Below are 20,181 nucleotides of genomic sequence, written 5' to 3'. Positions count from 1 at the left end.
TCATTTCATTTTCTTGCATATGGCTTTCCAGTTTACCCAGCACCATTTGTTGAAGAGGCTATCTTTTCTCCATTGCATATTTTTGGCACCTTTGACTATAATGAGAAAATTGTATTTATTTGGATTTGTGTCCATGTCCTCTATTCTGTACCATTGAGTTACATGTCTATTTCGGTGCCAACACCATTCTGTTTTTGTTACTATTGCTTTGTAGTATAGTTGAAGTTCTGGTATTGCAATACTCCCTGTTTCATTCTTCCTGCTAAGGATTACTTTAGTTATTCGGGGTTTTGTATTCTTCCAGATGAATTTCATGATTGCTTGCTCTATTTCTGTAAGGTATGTCATTGGGATTTTAATTGGAATTACATTGAATCTTTATACCACTTTTGGTATTATGGCCATTTTGACAATATTAATTCTGCTTATCCAAGAACATTGGGGATCTTTCCATATTCTAAGGTCTTCCTCAATTTCTTTCCTCAATGTTTTCTAGTTTTCATTGTAGAGATATTTTACCTCATTGGTTAGATTGATTCCCAAGTATTTTATTTTTTTCTGAGTCTATTGCCAATAAGGGGGGGGGGTTACTCGTTTCCCTTTCACCTGTTTCATTGCTTGCGTATAAAAATGCTTTAGACGTATTCGTGTTGTTTTTATAGCCTGCTATTATGTTGAATTCATTGATGAGGTCTAGCAGTTTTTTGGAGGAGGTTTTTGGATATTCTAAATGTAGAATCATGTCATCCACAAATGTAGACAGCTTAAGTTCCTCCTTTCCCATTCGTATCCCTTTAATTTCTTTGGTCTGCCTAATTGCTCTGGCTAGATTTTTGAGAACAATGTTGAATAGAAGTGGTAAAAAGGACATCCCTGTCTTGTTCCCATTTTTGAAGGGAATGGTTTCAGTTTTTCTCCATTAAGAATGATGTTGGCCACAAGCTTAGCATAAATAGACTCACAATGTTCAGGTATGTTCCTACTATCCCTATTTTTTCTAGTGCTTTGAGTATGAAGGGGTGTTGTATTTTGTCGAAAGCTTTTTCTGCATCAATTGAAATAACCATATGACTCTTATCCTTAAGTCTATTGACATGATGGATTACCTTTATTGATTTATGGATGTTGAACCATCCTTGCATTCCAGGGATGAAACCCACTTGATCATGGTGCACAATTTTCTTAATTTGTTTTTGGATACAGTTTGCCAATATTTTGTTAAGCATCATTGTGTCTATATTCATCAAGGATATTGGTCTAAAATTTTCTTTCCTAAATGTGTTTTTGCCAGGTTTGGGTATGAGGGTGATATTAGCTTCATAGAATGAGTTCGGTAGGGTACCCTCCTTTTCTGTTTCCTGGAATACTATTAGAAGTATTGGAATGAGTTCTTCTTTGAAGGTCTTGTAGAACTTGGCTGAGAATCCGTCTGGTCCTGGTCTTTTCTTGGATGGTAGATTTTTAATGCCTTCTTCTATTTTATTGCTTGATATTGATCTGTTTAACTTGTGTATGTTCTCCTGGTTCAGTTTGTGAGGAGCATATGTCCCTAGAAATTTGTCAATGTCTTTGGTACTTTCTATTTTGTTGGAATACAGATTTTCAAAGTAGCTTTTCATTATGTTCTGAATCTCATTGGTGTCTGTCATGATATTTCCTTTTACATCATGTATTTTAGTAATTTGAGTCTTCTATCTTCTTCTCTTTGTTATTGTGGCTAAGGGTTTGTCTATTTTGTTTACTTTCTCAAAGAACCAACTTTTTGTTATGTCAATTTTTTGAATTGTTTCTTTTGTTTAAATGTCATTGATTTCAGCTCTGATTTTAATTATTTCCTGTCTTCTACTACTTTTGCTGTTATTCTATTTTTCTTTTTCCAGGGCTTTGAGCTGCAATGTTAGGTCATTTAGTTGTTGACTTTTCATTCTTTTCTGGAATGTGCTCCATGCAATGAAATTTCCTCTTAGTACCACATTTATAATGTCCCAGAGATTTTGATATGTTGTATCAATGTTCTCATTGACCTCTAATGTTGGAGACCGCTGCCCTGTAGGGCCCACAGTGGTGGCTGGCCTCACCCTAGATGGTGCTGAGAAGCCCACCTGCAAACAAAAACAACTTTAAGGAAGTGCTTTCTATTGGCTGACTGATCCCCTCTGCATCCGTGCTTAGCTCGTGATCAGTACATGTCCTTATTGCCCACCATTAAGTCACCACGAGCCAAATGCCTGACCCGTTAAGGTGATTGGCTATTACATCCCATAAAGCTGCGTACTTTGCACGGCAAGGGCAGGCAGCAGCTGTGTGATGAGAGAAGAAGAGAGGCAGCGGCGCCTCAATGAGAGAAGAAGAAGAGAGGCAGCAGCGGCACGACGAGAAAAGGAGAGAGAGAGCTGAGCGAAAAGAGAAGAAGAAGAAGACGGTGGCGGTGGAGGAGGAAGAAGAACCAGGCACTCGGCTCAGAAGCTCTCCCATAAAAATAAAGACCTTAAAAATTCATATGAGAGCCGAGTCTTCATTGTACTCGCTGAACTAGACACTCTAAGAATTTTTTTTTATCTCCTCCCTGATGTATTTTGTTATCCATATTTTATTCAATAGCATATTATTTAGTCTCCAGGTGTTGGAGTAATTTCTGTTTTTTATTTTGTCATTGATTTCTATTCTCAGTCCATTATGTTCTGATAGAACACAAGGCAGTATCTCTATTTTTTTTTGCATTTCCAAAAGGCTGCTTTGTGGCATAACATATGGTCTATTTTCAAGATGGTTCCATGTGCTGCTGAGAAGAAAATGAATCCAATCGTTGATGGATGGAATATTCTATCTATGTCTATTAAGTCTAGGTTATTGATTGTGTTATTGAGTTCTATGGTTTCTTTGGTTGTTTTTTGTTTTGAAGATCTATCTAGTGGTGACAGCAGTGCATTAAAGTTGCCTAGAATTATTGTGTTGTGGTCTATGTGATTCCTGAAATTGAGAAGGATTTGTTTGATATACAGGGATGCAGCATTGTTTGGGGCATAAATATTTATTATCATTATGTCTTCCTGATTTGTGGTTCCCTTAAGCAGCATGAAATGTCCTTCTTTATCCCTTCTAACTAACTTTGACTTGAAGTCCACTTTATCTGATATAAGGATGGAAACCCCCAATTTTTTACTGAGTCCATGTGCATGGTAGGTTTTTTCCCATCCTTTTACCTTTAGTCTGTGGATGTCTTTTTCTATGAGATGGGTCTCTTGCAGGCAGCATATTGTTGTTTTTCTCATTTTAATCCATTCTGCCAGACTATGTCTTTTGATTGATGAGTTTACACCATTAACATTCAGGGTTATTATTGAGATATGATTTGTATTCCCAGTCATTTGGGTTATTTTTGGTTTTTATGTTGGCTTGGTTTCTCCTTTGAGTGTTTTTTTCTCTAAGGTATTTCCTCCCTTTGCTGACCTCCATTGTTGTTTTTCATTTCCTCCTCATGGAATATTTTGTTGAAAACATTCTCTAGTACAGGCTTTGTATTTGTAAATTCTTTTAACTTTTATTTATCATGGAAGGATTTTCTTTCATCTTCAAATCTGAAGGTTAGTTTTGCTGGGTATAGGATTCTTGGTTGGCAACCATGTTCTTTCAGAGCTTGAAATTTGTTGGTCCAGGCCCTTCTAGCTTTTAGAATCTGGGTTGAGAAGTCTACTGCTATCCTTATTGGTCTCCCCCTATATATAATCTGATGCTTTTCTCTGGTGGCCTTCAAAAATCCTATCTTTATTTTGAATGTTAGGCATTTTCATTATAATTTGCCTTGGAGTGGATCTGTTGTGCTTCTGTGCATTTGGTGTTCTGTAAGCCCGTTCTATTTGATTTTCCATTTCATTCACAGGTTTGGGAATTTTTTTTTTAATATTATTTCATTGAATAGGTTGTTCATTCCTTTGGTTTGTGTCTCTGTGCCTTCCTCACCCCAATAATTCTTAAATTTGGTCCTTTCATGATGTCCCATAGTTATTGGAGATTCTGTTCATAATTTCTTACCATCTTCTCTGTTTGGGCAACTTTATTTTCAAGATTGAATATTTTGTCTTCATTGTCTTTTTTTCTGTCTTCCAAGTGGTCTAGTCTTTTGGTGATGCTTTCCATTGAGTTTTTTATTTGGTTTATTGTTTCCTTCATTTCAAGGATTTCCATTTTTTTTGAGACTCTCTATCTCTTTGTTGAAATGATCTTTTGCTTCCTGCAGGTGCTCTTTCAGCTTTTGGTATTTTTATTCATTGCCTGCTTTTGATCTCTAATCTCATCCTTTGCTTTGCAAATCATCTTAATCATGTATAATCTGAAGTCCTTTTCTGACATTTCTTCTAACATACTGTCATTGGATTCTATTAATACAGAATCTAGATTTGTTTGGATCTTTTTCTTCCCTTGTTTTTTCATGGTGATCATGTATCTTCCCTTCTAGCAGTGCAGATCTGGGGTATTACAGATTTCCCCCTATAGGCTTATATTGGCCCTATAGGTTTCCAAGACCCTCTCTTTAAGGGGAGATCAATATTAGCAGTGCCCAATTCAGACACTATGCATTCCTAGACCAAATAGGCCCTATGGGGACAATAACAAAATTGTCATAGTAAACAGAATGAATTCAAATATTATCTTTGGTAAAACAAACAGGTTTGCAATAAGGTCTGCAGTTTCAAATGGAGAATAAAAGAGGATGCAGAGGGATGTAGAATGGGGCCGTTAATGGGATTAGAAAAGAATATACAGAAGTTCTAGTTAATAGAAAGGGTGAGAGTGTAATCAAAAGAAATTGGATTTTAGCATGCAAAAAATGGAGAAAGAGACTCTGAGGGAACAGGTAAACAAAAGGAAAATAGAGCAATAAAAGAAAAGAAATAAAAACTTAATTTTTTTAAAAAGGAGAATAAAGAAAATCTACAGTATAACATTCATATACTAATGAAACCTCCTGTTCATTAGCCTGATTCATGAGAGGTACCTGACAGTGAGCTCCAAGCCTCCAACAGGTGTCTCAGTATTGGATTTGTCCCACCCAAAGATCGTAGCTGTGGCTTCCAGGATTATCCAAGATGACTGCTCTGGCTTTGAAATGTGTTGGCAAATGGAGAGTTGCAGCTCAGGTATGGACGTTGTCAGCTGGAGGTCCTGGAGCAGAATGTGGTTGGTCTTGCCAGGGTCCTGGAGGTCTGGTGTGTTTGGTGTGGTTGTGGGATCCTGGATGCCAGGTGCAATCATTCAATCTGGGGTCCTGATGATAGGGTGCAGTCAGTTGGTCTGGGGGTCCTGAAGGAAGTGAGCAGTCAGTCAATGTGAGGGCCCCAGAGGCAGGGAGTGATCACTTGGGCTCAGGAATCCTGGAAATGGGGCTCAGTCAGTCCAGCCAGGGGTCCTATGGGGCCTGGCTATTGTCTCAAAATGGCGGCAGCCACGTGTAATCAAACCTGCAGGTACTTTAACAGTGAACTTCCAGGCAGCATCAGGCAGCTGGTCCTCCATTGGCGGTCTTAGGAGATCAGTTTGCTGACTGTTGTTGGACAATTGGGAGTTGAACCTTGTGCATTGGGTGATGGATAGGTGTAAGGCAGGTGATGAAACGGCCAGGGGCAGGCAAATGGTGGATGATAGACCCAGATAACTTTATTCTAAGAAAAATTTTCAAATCCTTTTAAGAAGATAGAAGCAGAATGGTCATATGTTTAATGTCAGCAATTATATGGCATGATATTTAAAACCACTCAATGAAATTTCCTCAGGACTCAAATCATTATGGTATTTAAGAGACAAGAGAGCAGTTGCTTTTTGTAATTCTGATACATTTATAAAAACAATCTTTTGAAAATCATTTTCCTTTATAATTTTCAAACTTAGAAAGTGTATCCATTTGTATTTCTAAAGTTGTACATTCATCAGAAAGTTTTTCTCTTATTCCTTGCCATCAAGGGGATGGGCCTGTTGTCACAGGAAGAGCAATGACTAGGTTTTATCATAATACCAGTGCCCCTATGGCTTTCAGATCAAAGTCATGTATTCCTCTCATATTTGTTGAATTTATTAACAAAGAACATACATTTTTTTATTATATTTGAAAGGTCATCAAATTTGAATTAGTAGAAGCAGGGGTTTGACATATTATATTATGAGCTAAAAACAGTGCAATTTAGTTTGCTCATTTTGGGAGGTTGGCATAATGACTTCTGCCCTCTTCTCTGATAAATGTCTGGCCTGCACCATTTTTTGGCAGTGAGAATTGAACCAAGTGACCACTGTAGGCAAACACTGTGCTACATACTTCCCCAGCCATTTAATTGTTTAATTTTGAGACAGGGTTTTGCCTAATTGCCCAGGTGGGTCCCAAATATGTCATCCCCCTTTCTTATCCTGCCAAGTGCTGGGGTAACAGACATGTCAAAGTACCTGGCTTGTTTTGGAGGATTTGATGTCACTATCATATGCTTCTAATGTGTCCTTTCCTAAGCTAGACCACGTCCATTTTCCCCTGTCAACAGTCAGTAAAGGCTTTTTTTTTTTTTTTTGATATATGCTTAAGATGAACATGTTTTATGATGAGGCACTACTGTTCATGATAGTCTAGGTATGCAACTAATATATTTAAACTCTGAGAAAATATTTTTATCTTGATGGTGTCCATTCTTTCAGGACTAACACGTTTTTCTAGAAGAAGCGATTATTCATTTTGTACTTGATTATGTAATTAAGACATAGTTCTTTTTCTTTTTCTTTTTTCTTTTGTGGTGCTGGAGGTTGAACCCAAGGCCTCCTTCATGCTAGACAAGTGCTCTTCTGTTGAGCTGCATTCCCAGCAACTAGATCTTTTACTTATCATAAATTTTATGAACATATAGAGTGATTACAAAATCACTTAGAAGTTCAACTCAATTTTGAACCATTCGAGAGTTTGGGCTTCCAATAATGGTTTGTGATTTCTAAAAGGAAAAGTAATTTTCCAAAACATAGCAGCATCTAAGATTGTCCATTGACCATGTTTCCACAATTTCTTCACTTCCTGCAGAGCATCATGGAGGCAATGGACTCTGGTGTCCTTCTAACCTCTTCTGCTTACGAGGCATCATCCACTGTGATTGCCAATCCTGTTGATCTCTTTCTTCTCTTTGACTATTACTCAAATGAACAATTTGAATCTATTACTGCTAAAGAGAATGAATAGAAATAAAATAGGACAAGTATTCTTTGGGAGATAAGTGATCTAGTCACAGTGAAAGTCCCTCTCTAGAGGAAGTTCAGTCATGAGTTGAAATAGTCTCTAAAATGTTATTTGAGTGCAAAGTCGTCAAGTTTTAGAAGTCACACCTAGTACCTAGTGACTGCATGAAAGTATAAGTTGACCTATGTGTGTTCTTATTTGAACATAAAACCTGTAAAAGTGGAACTATCTTGAATCATATTACATGAAATGGTTTATTTTTCTGTTAAAATACTTTTTGAATTCATGGTAAAATAACTAGTTAAGATGTCAGTTATCAGCAGTTATAATTGTATAAACAACCAAGTATTTGAAAACATATAGCCATGTATTAAGGATTTATTTTTGAGTAGCTTTTATCTTTATACAGAAATTGCAGAGAAAGTGCTGAGATTTCCCAGGAAGCCTCATCCTCATTTTTCTTTTAATATGATTTATGTGCACTGTCTCAAATGGGTTAATGTCCTAGAAAAGTTGTCATGAAGAACCAACACTAGTGTGTTATCACTAAGTGCAGTTGCATTTCCTTTGTTTTCTCAGGTCTGCCTCTTCGTGTTCCAGGACCCCAAATGATATTCAGTTCCTGTCCCTATAGACTACTTTTTGCAGGTGAACACTTTCACGGACCTACCTTGTTCCAATGACCTTAACAAGGTTGAGAAGTGCCTTTAAGGTACTTTTTACATTGTTATCTATTGGGGTTTACATTTTATTTTCATATTTATCCTGGGGCTGTGGGTCTGGGGGAGACAGGTCATGGAGGTGGACAGCATCTCTGTGATCTCAGGCCCCAAAGGGGAATATCCTGTTAGTACTGACTCTGCTCATCTGGCTGAGGCAGGGCCTTTCAGGTTTCTCATTAGGAAGTTTCTATCTCTGTGTGTCCACATTGTCTATGATCTTCTGGAGGAAGTCACTCTGCATAGCCTGCACATAAGGAACAGGGAGTTAATTCCTCCTCCTTGAAGGCTGAGTGCATGCCCCAGTCATCTGAAATTTGTCTGCAAACAAGTAGTTTCCAGTCAACACATTTATTTATCTATTCAGTTACTTATTTGTATTACTGTGGACATTGGGTAGTTACCTTATGCTCTTATTTATTATCCAATTCTGTAGTTCCTCATTACTTAATTCATTCTTGGTTTAACCTTTGGGGTCTTTCCACTGGGATCTTTTTTCCATTATCTCCTGTTGTCCTTTAGCACATTTTCATGCTTTGTCCCAAAGTTATTTCTGATACTTAAATGTTACCCTAGCTTTATACTTACTTTCTTGGTTCTAGTATCTGCCACTTCTTCAAAGAGCCCTGATTCCTTGGATTAGAGCATGATATAAAAATCTTATTTCTGACTGGGTATGGTGGTGCACAATTGTAATCCCAGTGGCTTGGGAGACTGAGGTAGAAGGTTTACAAGTTCAAAGTGAGGCCCTAAGCAAGTTAGATCTGATCTCTAAATGATGTAGCAAAAAGGGCTGGGGTGTGGCTTAGTGGGTAACTACCCTTGGGTTCAGTCCCTGGATCCAAAATAAATAAGTAAATGAATACATTAATAAAGCACAAATATCTATTAAAAATCTTTCATCTGACAATTAAATGTGCACACTGCATTTTTTAGATGCATATATATATACATATATATGTATATATAAGCTGTCTTATTTATTTATCTAATTCTAGCTGCAGACAGACATGATACACTCATTTTCATTTATTTATTTTCATGTGATGGATCAAACTCAATGTGTCACAGGATATAGGTGGGTTCTTTGCCGCTGAGTTACACCCCCAGCTCCTTCCCATTGCATCTGTTATTTTTTTCTTTTTCTTTTTCTGCATCATCTCCTGGTTTTATTAACTAGCATGAGGCCACCAAGATGAGGGAGGTCATCTCATTCCTCTGATATTTTAGCTTAAAAGGCGTGATTGCCATAACCTAGCTTAAGCACCAACTACATATTTAACACTAATGAAATAGCTGTGTTGTGACCTTCAATACTGTTATAATGCCCTTAATATAACATCTAAAATAATCCTAACAACTGCCCTGCAGCTTTTAATATGGATATAATATACATACTGTAGAATCTTACATTAATATTTGTCCTGTGGCCTTTAATAGTAATATGATAGCCAGGCATTAGTACCTCAAACTGATGAAATAGCTGCCTTTCACCTTTAACATCAATGTAATACCCATACTTTGCTATCTAAAATTAATATAATAGCTGCCCTGCAAGGTGTCTTTTTATACTAATATTGTATGCAGAGAATAACATTGAAAATGAATATAATGGCTGACTTCTGGCCTTTGCATTAAAGTGATATTGATGCAATAACATAGCTCATATAGTAGTTGAATTTTGACCTTTAGTATTAATATAACATGTATACTACATCATCTTATACTAATACATTAGAAGTCCTTTGGCCTTTAATATTAATAGAAAATCCATGTATAGCAATTTGATCTAATATCTACTCTGTGGTTTTAATAATATGTAATATACTTCTTAAACTAATGTGACTTATTAATGTAACATTCATACTATAGCATCTTGGCTGCACTGTGATATTTAATATTAGCATAACCATCTATAATAAAGAATGGTTTTCCTTTGTTCAGTTTTGGTTTTTGTTACAAGGAATTGAACCCCTGAAGCAAAGTTTTGCATTTTTTAATTTATTTTTGTTTGAGACAGGGTCTTGCTAATTTACTTAGGACTTAACTAACTTGCCAAGGCTGACTTTCAACTTGTGATTCTCCTGCCTTAGCCTTCTGAACGTTGTGGTTACAGTCCTGTGCCACTGCATCCAGCTCTGCTTTATGCTTTTAAAACTAATATTGGGGAGATTCAAGATGGCGGACTAGAGGGTGGCTGCGTTTCGTGTTGCTCCAGGACTCAGGACTCAAGAAGAGGAGATATAGAGAGCCTTGGGACCAACTCAAAGCAGCTGGGCGAGAGTTCCCCACTGGGCAGGCGTCCCGGACGGGGCAGGAGTCCTGGACGGGGCGGTAGCCCCCAAAGCAGGGATCTTTGCAAAGTAGAACGGCCGGCGAGGCGCCCCTCCCCCCGCCGGAGCAGTGATCGCAGACAGCTGGGAGCATTGAAGAGGGGGCTGCCCAGAGGAGAAGGAGAAATACGGGCTCGGCACGTCGCTTGGAATTGGATCAGCTGCGCCAGGGCTCCGGGCGGCTATCCGGAGGAGCAGCGTGGACTCAGGACTCAAGAAAAGGAGATATTGAGAGACTTGGGACAAACTCAAAGCAGCCGGATGAGTGTTTCCCACTGGGCAGGCATCCCGGACGGGGCGGTAGCCCCCGGACAGGGTGGTAGCCCCGAAAGCAGGGATCTTTGCAAAGTAAAACTGCCGGCGAGGCGCCCCTCCCTCCGCCGGAGCAGTGATCGCACACAGCTGGGAGCATTGGAGAGGTGGCTGTTCACCACAGCGCTTGGATTCGGCGCAACCCACCCGCGCTCTGGGAGGCTGCCCAAAGGAGAAGGTGCTTGGTGAGCTGTTTGGACTGAACGTGACCACCCCTGAACACAGGGGGCTGCCCAGAGGAGAAGAAGAAATACGGGCTCGGCACGTCTCTTGGAATTGGAGGAGCTGCGCCAGGGCTCTGGGCGGCTATCCGGTGGAACAGCGTGGTGAGTGGTTTGGTCCCAGAGCATCCGCTCCTGAACATAGGGGGGTTGTCTGGAGAAGGAGGAGGAGCGCAGCGGGGTGCTTGGGCTCGAAGTGACTGCACCAGGGCTACAGGTGGCAGTCGGGACAAGAAGGTGCACAGTGAGTTCTTGGGACTTGTGACGCACCAGATCTCTGGGTGACTGCCTGGTGGAGAAAGTGGTGCGTGGTGGGTCACTTGGTCTTAGAGCGACCGCACGGAGCAACAGGTGGCTGCCAGAGGAAAAGGCGTGTGGCGGGTCACTGGGACTCGGAGCGATTGTAAGGGATTCCAGGTGGCTGCTCAGAGGAGGGGCCGCATAGCCAGGCGAAAAGTGCAGAGCAGGGTCCTAGACGGCTTCTTGGTGGAAGGGCCCCACAGACAAACTGAGGGGCAGAGCGAAGGCTCCAGGACTGCAGGCAGCTTCTCTGAGGAGAGGCAGCCGAAGGAGATTCGTTTGCAAAGGGTGAGGCTTCCGGGCCCAGGAAGTAAGTCCGGGTCCCTGGGAACATTGCAGAAGAAGGCTGCCCAGCCCAGGCGGTAGTTGTGAATTGAACGGAACCTCTGGGAGGAAAACCGACCAGCGAGACCTCCCCACCGGGTGACTCCTCCCTGTGGGGTGAGGTTCTCCCAAAAGGACCATAAAATCAGAGACACAGGCCCAAACTGGTCTTGCATCAGCCCATAACCTACTTCCCTTCTGGATGACCATTCATCAGCAAGTGAAGGTACCTCTGCCCACTAGCAGGGAATATACCCCACCAGAAGGCCACCACCCCTAGGGAGTCAGCTCCCTTGTGGAGCACTGCATTATCAACTTCCTCCAAGATTTCAGGCTACTGAAGACTGAGAGGGGATATAATAGAAATCTTCAGGGATATGATAAGACAATAGAGGAAATCTGCAATATCACAGCGGTCAACTGATACCTGAACAATATGAGAAAACAAGGAAAGAAAATGCTGCAAACAAATCTAGATGTTACATCAATGAAACCCAACGACAGCATGGCAGAAGAAATGACAGAAAGGGAGTTCAGAATGTACATAATTAAAATGCTCAGGGAAGCAAATGACGAGATGCAAGAGCAAATGCAGGCACTGAATGATCGCACCAATCGACAGTTAAAAGAGCAAATACAGGAAGCAAAAGATCACTTCAATAAAGAGTTAGAGATATTGAAAAAAAACCAAACAGAAATCTTTGACATGAAGGAAACAATAAACCAAATTAAGAACTCCATAGAAAGCATAACCAATAGAATAGAACACCTGAAAGACAGAACATCAGACATTGAAGATAAAATATTTAACCTTGAAAACAAAGTTGAACAAACAGAGAAGATGGTAAGAAATCATGAACAGAATCTCCAAGAACTATGGGATATCATGAAGAGGCCAAATTTGAGAATTATTGGAATTGAGGAAGGCTTAGAGAAACAGACCAAAGGAATGAATAATCTATTCAATGAAATACTATCAGAAAATTTCCCAAATCTGAAGAATGAAATGGAAGATCAAGTAAAAGAGGCTTATAGGACTCCAAATATACAAAATTACAACAGACCCACACCAAGGCACATTAAAATGAAAATGCCCAACATACAAAATAAAGACAGAATTTTAAAGGCCGCAAGAGAGAGAAATCAAATTACATTCAGGGGGAAACCAATACAGATATCAGCACATTTTTCAATCCAGACCCTAAAAGCTAGAAGGGCCTGGAACAACATTTTTCAAGCCCTGAAAGAAAATGGATGCCAACCAAGAATCTTATACCCAGCAAAACTTACCTTCAAATTTGACGATGAAATAAAATCCTTCCATGATAAACAAAAGCTAAAAGAATTTACAAAAAGAAAGCCAGCATTACAGAACATTCTCAGCAAAATATTCCATGAGGAAGAGATGAAAAACAAAGAAACAAATCAGCAATGGGGGGAACCATCCTAAAGGAATTGTCAAATAAAGGAAGAACCAAGTCGTCTCAAAATAAATAAATAAATAAATAAATAAATAAATAAATAAATAAATAAATAAATAAATAAAATGAACCAAATGACCGGGAATACTAATCATATCTCAATAATAACCCTGAATATTAATGGCCTGAACTCATCAATCAAAAGACATAGACTGGCAGATTGGATCAAAAAAAAGATGCAACAATATGTTGCCTGCAAGAGACTCACCTCGTAGAAAGAGATACACATAGACGAACTGTAAAAGGATGGGGAAAAACATATCATGCACATGGACTCAGCAAAAAAGCTGGGGTATCCATCCTCATTTCAGATAAGATGGACTTCAAGTCAAAACTAGTCAAAAGGGATAAAGAAGGACATTACATACTGCTTAAGGGAACCATAAATCAGCAAGACATAACAATCATAAACATCTATGCCCCAAACAGTGGCTCATCCATGTATGTCAAACAAATCCTTCTCAATTTCAGAAACCAAATAGACCATAACACAATAATACTAGGTGATTTTAACACGCCTCTCTCACCACTGGACAGATCTTGCAAACAAAAATTGAACAAAGAAACCACAGATCTCAATAACACAATCAATAATTTAGACTTAACGGACATTTATAGAATATACCATCCAACCAAGAGCGAGTACACTTTCTTCTCAGCAGCACATGGATTCTTCTCTAAAATAGACCATATATTATGCCACAAAGCTAATGTAAGCAAATACAAGAAGATAGAGACACTACCTTGTATTCTATCAGATCATAATGGTTTGAAGTTAGAAATAAACGAAAGAGTAAAAAACAGAAGCTACTCCAACTCCTGGAGATTAAACAATATGCTATTACATGATGAATGGATAACAGAAGATATTAGGAAGGAAATTAAAAAATTCCTAGAGGTAAATGAGAACAAAGAAACATCATATCAAAATCTTTGGGACACTATGAAAGCAGTACTTAGAGGAAAATTTATTTCATGGAGCACATTCAATAAAAGAAGTAAAAATCAACAAATAAACAACCTAACACTTCAGCTCAAAGCCCTAGAAAAAGAAGAACAGACCAACACCAAAAGTAGTAGAATACAGGAAATAGTTAAACTCAGAGCTGAAATCAACGAAATTGAAACAAAAGAAACTATACAAAAAATTGACAAAATAAATAGTTGGTTCTTTGAAAAAATAAACAAAATTGATAAACCTTTAGCCACTCTAACAAAGAGAAGACGAGAGAAAACCCAAATCACCAAAATTCGGAATGAACAAGGAAATATCACAACAGACACGATTGAAATACAAAACATAATTAGAAGCTATTTTGAAAATCTATATTCTAACCAAATAGAAAATTTCGAAGACATCAACAGGTTTCTAGAGACATGAATTGCCTAAATTGAACGAGGAGGACATACAAAATTTAAATAGGTCAATTTCAAGTAATGAAGTAGAAGAGGTCATCAAAAGCCTACCAACAAAGAAAAGTCCAGGACCAGATGGGTTCTCAGCCGAGTTCTACAAAATCTTTAAAGAAGAGCTCATTCCAATACTTCTCAAAGTATTCCATGAAATAGAAGAGGAGGGTACCCTCCCAAACTCATTCTATGAAGCCAATATTACCCTGATACCCAAGCCAGACAGAGATAAATCGAGGAAAGAAAACTTCAGACCGATATCATTAATGAACATTGACGCAAAAATTCTCAATAAAATTTTAGCAAATCGCATACAAAAATATATTAAAAAGATAGTGCACCACGATCAAGTGGGTTTTATCCCAGGGATGCAAGATTGGTTCAACATCCGGAAATCAATAAATGTAATTCACCATATCAATAGACTTAAAATCAAGAACCACATGATTATTTCAATAGATGCAGAAAAAGCATTTGATAAAATACAACACCCCTTCATGCTCAAAACACTAGAAAAAATAGGGATAGTGGGAACATTCCTTAACATTGTAAAGGCCATCTATGCTAAGCCCATGTCTAATATCATTCTAAATGGTGAAAAACTGAAAGCATTCCCCCTAAAAACTGGAACAAGACAGGGATGCCCTCTTTCACCACTCCTATTCAATATCGTTCTTGAGAATCTAGCCAGAGCAATTAGACATACCAAGGAAATTAAAGGAATACGAATAGGAAAAGAAGAACTCAAACTATCCCTATTTGCGGATGATATGATTATATACTTAGAGGAACCAGGAAATTCCACCAGAAAACTGTTAGAACTCATAAGTGAATTCAGTAAAGTGGCAGGTTACAAGATCAATGCTCATAAATCCAATGCATTTTTATACATAAGTGAGGAATCCTCAGAAAGAGAAACTATGAAAACTACCCCATTCACCATAGCATCGAAAAAAATAAAATACTTGGGAATCAATCTCACAAAAGAGGTAAAAGACCTCTACAATGAGAACTACAGAACACTAAAGAAAGAAATCGAAGAAAACCTTAGAAGATGGAAAGATCTCCCATGTTCTTGGATAGGCCGAATTAATATTGTCAAAATGGCCATACTACCAAAAGTGCTATACAGATTCAATGCAATCCCAATTAAAATCCCAATGACGTACCTTACAGAAATAGAGCAAGCAATCATGAAATTCATCTGGAAGAATAAGAAACCCAGAATAGCTAAAGCAATCCTTCGCAGGAAAAATGAAGCAGGGGGTATCGCAATACCCGAACTTCAACTTTATTACAAAGCAATAGTAACAAAGACGGCATGGTACTGGAACCAAAATACACAGGTAGATCAATGGTACAGAATAGAGGACACGGACACAAACCCAAATAAATACAACTTTCTAATACTAGACAAAGGCGCCAAAAATATGCAATGGAGAAAAGATAGCCTCTTCAACAAATGGTGCTGGGAGAATTGGAAATCCATATGCAACAGAATGAAACTAAACCCATATCTCTCACCCTGCTCAAAACTCAACTCAAAATGGATTAAGGACCTTGGAATCAGACCAGAGACTCTGCAGATTATAGAAGAAGAAGTAGGTCCCGATCTTCAACATGTCGGCCTAGGACCAGACTTCCTCAACAGGACTCCCATAGCACAAGAAATAAAAGCAAGAATCAATAACTGGGATAGAATCAAACTAAAAAGCTTTCTCTCAGCAAAGGAAACTATCAGTAATGTGAAGAAAGAGCCTACAGAGTGGGAGCCTATCTTTGCCAATCATACTTCAGATAGAGCACTAATCTCCAGAATCTATAAAGAACTCAAAAAACTCTACACCAAGAATACAAATAATCCAATCGACAAATGGGCTAAGGAAATGAACAGACACTTCACAGAAGAAGATGTACAAGCAATCAATAAACATATGAAAAAATGTTCAACATCTCTATAATAAGAGAAATGCAAATCAAAACCACCCTAAGATTCCATCTCACCCCAATTAGAATGGCAATTATCAAAAATACAAGCAACAGGTGTTGGCGAGGATGTGGGGAGAAAGGTACACTCATACATTGCTGGTGGGGCTGCAAATTAGTGCAGCCACTCTGGAAAGCAGTGTGGAGATTCCTTAGAAAACTTGGAATGGACCCTCCATTTGACCCAGCTATCCCACTCCTTGACCTATACCCAAAGGATCTAAAATCAGCATACTACAGAGATACAGCCACATCAATGTTCATAGCTGCTCAATTCACAATAGCCAGACTATGGAACCAACCTAGATGCCCTTCAATTGACGAGTGGATAAAGAAACTGTGGTGTATATACACAATGGAATATTACTCAGACATAAAGAATGACAAAATTATGGCATTTGCAGTCAAATAGATGAAATTGGAGAATATCATGCTAAGTGAGATAAGCCAATCTCAAAAAGACAAGGGACGAATGATATCGCTAATAAGTGGAGGATGACACATAATGGGGGGGAGGGAAGGGTTAGTGTTAGGGTTAGATTTAGGGTTAGGGAGGGGGGCAAGTATGGAGGAAGAAAGTACTGTATAGAGGGTAAAGAGGGGTGGGAGGGGTGGGGGGAAGGGGAAAAAATAACAGAATGAATCAAACAACATTACTGTATGTGGATTTATGATTACACAAATGGTATGCCTTTGCGCCATGTACAAACAGAGAGGCAACATGTATCCCATTTGTTCACAATAAAATAAAAAAAAAAAAATATTCAGCCAATGACCAAAAAAAAAAAAAAAAAAAAAAAAAAAAAAAAACTAATATCATAGCCACACTGTGACCTTTAATAATAATATAATATACAAACTATGCCATCTAATAGTAATATGATAGCTGCCTGATAGTCTTTAATAGTAAAATTATATTCATACTATAGTATCTACAATTAATGTAATAGGTACCCAGGGCCTTATACTAGCATTATATCAATAGTATATCATCGAATATTAATATAATAGCTCCCCTGTGGACATAAATACTAATATAATATCCACATTGTAGCATTTTAAACAAATATAATAACTGAATGTAGGACTATAATACTAATGATATAAGTGTACTATAGCATCTTAACATATTGTAAGAGATGCTCTGTGACATTTGATATTAATATGTGTACATATTGTGACCTTAAAAGCTGAAGAAATAGCTGCCTTGTGGTCTTTTAATACTACATAATAGCCATAGAGTATCATCTAAAACTTATAAAATAGCTGTCCTGTGTCCTTTATGACTAATACTATCCATAAGGTAGCCTATAATATAATAGCTATCCTGTGGCATTTAATATTAATATTATATGCACATTGTGACCACTAAAACTAATATTATTGTTGTTCTGTGGCCATTAATATTAATAACATATCAAAACTTGCCCCTGAACATGAAATAATAGCTGCTGTATGATCTTTAAATACTATACTATATTTTACATCCATTCTGTAGCAATTAGAACTGATATAATAGATTGCCTATGACCATATTAATATGATAGCCAATCTAAAATAATGTAATTGCTCCCTCATGACCTGTAATACTTAAATGATATGCAAACTATGGCATCTATAACTAATAAAATAGAAATCTGCTGGCTCTTAATACTTATGTAATGTATATACTCTTAAGTAGTATAATAACTGCATCGCTGTATTTAATACTAATATATTATCCATCATATAAACTCTTAAAAGTAATTCTATAGCTGCCTTGTGAAATTTATTATTAATAAACTGTCCATACTGTAGCATCTAAGAGAGACATAAGAGCTAACCTGTGGCTTTTAATATTGACGTTATATCCCACCATAGCATGTAAAGCTAATAACTGCCCTATGGTTTTACCATTATAAAGACATCCATATTATAGCATGTAAAATTAATATGATAGGTTTACTGTAGCCTTTAATGTTTTTTTATAAATGGTATACATGTTGTTTCTGTTTGTACATGTAGTAACAGCAAACCATTTGCATATTCATAAATTTACATAGAGTAATGATGTTGATTCATTCCATTATGTTTTTCCTTCCCCCCACTCCTCCCATCTCTCTTTTCCCTCCATACAGTCCCTCCTTCCTCCATTCTTGTCCCACTCCCACCCCCTATTAAGAGTCATCATCCGCTTATCAGTGAGATCATTCCTATTTTGATTTTTGAGATTGGCTTATCTCACTTAACATGATATTCTCCAATTTCATCCATTTGTCTGTAAATTCCATAATTTTATTATTCTTTATAGCTGAGTAATATTCCATTGTGTATATATGTATATATATATGTGATATATATATATATATATATATATATATATATATATATATATATATATATATATATATATATCACAGTTTCTTTATCCATTCATCAATTGAAGGGCATCTAGGTTGGTTCCATAGTCTGGCTGTTGTGAATTGAGCCGCTATGAACATTGATGTGGCTGTATCTCTGTAGTGTGCTGATTTTAAGTCCTTTGGGTATAGCCCGAGGAGTGGGATAGCTGGGTCAAATAGTAGGTCCATTCCACGTTTTCTAAGGAATCTCCACACGACTTTCCAGAGTGGCTGCACTAATTTGCAGTCCCACCAGCAATGTACGAGTGTACCTTTTTCCCCACATCCTCTCCAACACCTATTGTTGCTTGTGTTCTTGATAATCGCCACTCTAATTGGGGTGAGATGGAATCATAGTGTAGTTTTGATTTGCATTTCTCTTAATACTAAAGAAGTTGAACATTTTTTCATATATCTGTTGATTGCTTGTACATCTTCTTCTGTGAAGTGTCTGTTCATTTCCTTCGCCTATTTGTTGATTGGGTTATTTGTATTCTTGGTGTAGAGTTTTTTGAGTTCTTTATATATTCTGGAAATTAGTGCTCTATCTGAAGTATGAGTGGCAAAGATATTCTCCCACTCTGTAGGCTCTCTCTTCGCATTGCTGATAGTTGACTTTGCTGAGAGAAAGCTATTTAGTTTGAATCTATCCCAATTATTGATTCTTGCTTTTATTCTTTTGCTAAGGGAATCCTGTTAAGGAAGTCTGATCCTAAGACAACAAGGTGAAGATTTGGACCTACTTTTTCTTCTACAAGATGCAGGGTCTCTGGTCTGATTTCAAGGTTCTTGATCCATTGTGAGTTGAGATTTGTGCAGGGTGAGAGATAGGGGTTTAGTTTCATTCTGTTGCATATGGATTTCCAGGTTTCTCAGCACCATTTGTTGAAGAGGCTATCTTTTCTCCATTGCATATTTTTGGCACCTTTGTCTAGTATGAGAAAATTATATTTATTTTGGTTTGTGTCTGTGTCCTGTATTCTGTACCATTGATCTACCTGTCTATTTTGGTGCCAATACCAAGCTGTTTTTGTTACTATTGTTTTGTAGTATAGTTGAAGTTCTGGTGCTGTGATACCCCCTGTTTCATTCTTCCTGCTAAGGATTGCTTTAGCTATTCTGTGTTTCTTATTCTTCCAGATGAATTTCATGATTGCTTGCTCTATTTCTGTGAGGTACGTCATTGGGATTTTAATTGGAATTGCATTGAATCTGTATAGCACTTTTGGTAGTATGGCCATTTTGACAATATTAATTCTGCCAATCCAAGAACATGGAAGATCTTTCCATCTTCTAAGGTCTTCCTTAATTTCTTTCTTCCGTGTTTTGTAGTTTTCAGTGTAGAGATCTTTTACCTCTTTGGTTAGATTGATACCCAAGTATTTTTTTTTTTTTTTTGAGGCTATTGCAAATGGAGTTGTTTTCCTTATTTCCCTTTCAGCTGTTTCATTGCTTGCGTATAAAAATGCTGTAGATTTATGTGTGTTGATATTATAGCCTGCTATTTTGCTGA

Source organism: Sciurus vulgaris (assembly GCF_902686455.1).
Source record: "Sciurus vulgaris genome assembly, chromosome: 19".
NCBI classification, from domain to species: domain Eukaryota; kingdom Metazoa; phylum Chordata; class Mammalia; order Rodentia; family Sciuridae; genus Sciurus; species Sciurus vulgaris.
The sequence above is the reverse complement of the archived record's forward strand: the minus strand, read 5'-3'. Positions refer to the sequence as shown.